Consider the following 1,660-nt stretch of genomic DNA (forward strand, 5'->3'; position numbering starts at 1 on the left):
TAAGACGTCTGATTTTCCGATTGCTGCTTCCATGAGTGTTGATTATGAGTCAAATTCAAATGAAATCTTTGACAACTTTAATCTTTTCTCCATTTATTGTGATGTTGCTTATTGATCAAGTTGTGAGGATTTTTGTTTTCCTCATGAGGTGTAATCCATACTGAAGACTGCAGAGTTTGATCTTCATCGGTAAGTGCTTCAAGTCCTCTTCACATTCAGCAAGCAAAGTTGTGTCAGCTGCATATTACAGGTTGTTAATGAGTCTTCCTCCAATCTTGATGCTGCATTCATCTTCACATAGTCCAGCTTCTTGGATTATTTCCTCAGCATACAGATTGAATGAGTATGGTGAAAGGATACAACCCTGACACACGCCCTTCCTGATTTTAAACCATGTAGTACTTCCTTGTTCTGTTTAACAACAGCCTTCCGGTCTGTGTACAATTTCCTCATGAACACAATTAAGTGTTTTGGAATTCTCATTCTTTGCAATGTTATCCATAATTTGTTATGATCCACAGTCGAATGCCTTTGCATAGTCAATAAAACACAGGTAAACATCTTTCTGGTATTCTTTGCTTTCAGCAAAGTGTTGGTATAAAGATGAATATATTACACATTAAACATATTCATCAACCTAAGAGTTTATTTTATTCTGATTTTAAAGGTCTTTAAGATATTTTTGTGAGCTTCTAAAAGTGGTCGCTAGGGACTGGGCCTAGAATATGTCGTATAAATTGGCACTGACTGAAATTAAACCACCACTCTTCAATAATATGTAGCCTTGAAAATCTAGTTGAATTGGTTCTTGCACTTCTAGCATTAGAACTATTGTAAGACCAATGATTGTAAACAGCTAGCCAGTAAATCCAAGGATCCTATATCATGAAAAGAATAACTACAGCTCATCATCATCCAGATGCAAACAGTCCATTCTCTGTTCATTTAAACACAAACATCAGAGTTGAGGAATTTAGACTGAAATGAAGTAGAATGTGGACACTCATCCTAAGGAAGCTTCAATTCTTCCCTTTGAATTGAGTGAGTTAGCAGAAAATAGGCTAGGCTTTAGAATATATTTAACTTTTGTTGGTTGACCAGATGCCACATTCTGCCCTCCAAACAACAGAAAGGAAAGCAAACATTTGGGGGTTATTTGACAAAAATAAACACCCCTGTCCTAAATATGATGAAGTTCCTTTACATTATTCTCTTAGTCATTCAATACATATTAATTAGTGTCTACTGTATTAGTTGTTTGGGATATGAGACCAAGTCTGGAGGTATGAAAAAATCTGATGAATTTAGAAGCCTTCAAGCAATTCATTCAGTAGGCTGTATCTGTTTTGTGTTGAGGGGGTGGGAGAAGGAAAAGGCTGGGGAGGTAGGAGGTAAGAGATTGCAATAATTAGGCTAACAAGGCAATAGTCAAATTTTGAAGGTGATTATTTGCCTTGTTAAGGAGCTTTATTTTATTGAGAAGCAATGAATGATTTTAACTGAAGAATGATGTACTGGGATTTACAATTTAGGACAATCTCTACAGTGACAGTATACAGCATCAGTTTTCAACTATGCTTTCAAGACAGAATCATTTTCAGGATAAAGCTTTTAAACACGCCAGTGCCAGACTCTACCCTGTAAAGATTCCTACTGAATT

Source organism: Orycteropus afer, unplaced genomic scaffold (genome assembly GCF_000298275.1).
Source record: "Orycteropus afer afer isolate SDZICR_OR568_19922 unplaced genomic scaffold, OryAfe1.0 scaffold00105, whole genome shotgun sequence".
NCBI lineage: Eukaryota > Metazoa > Chordata > Mammalia > Tubulidentata > Orycteropodidae > Orycteropus > Orycteropus afer.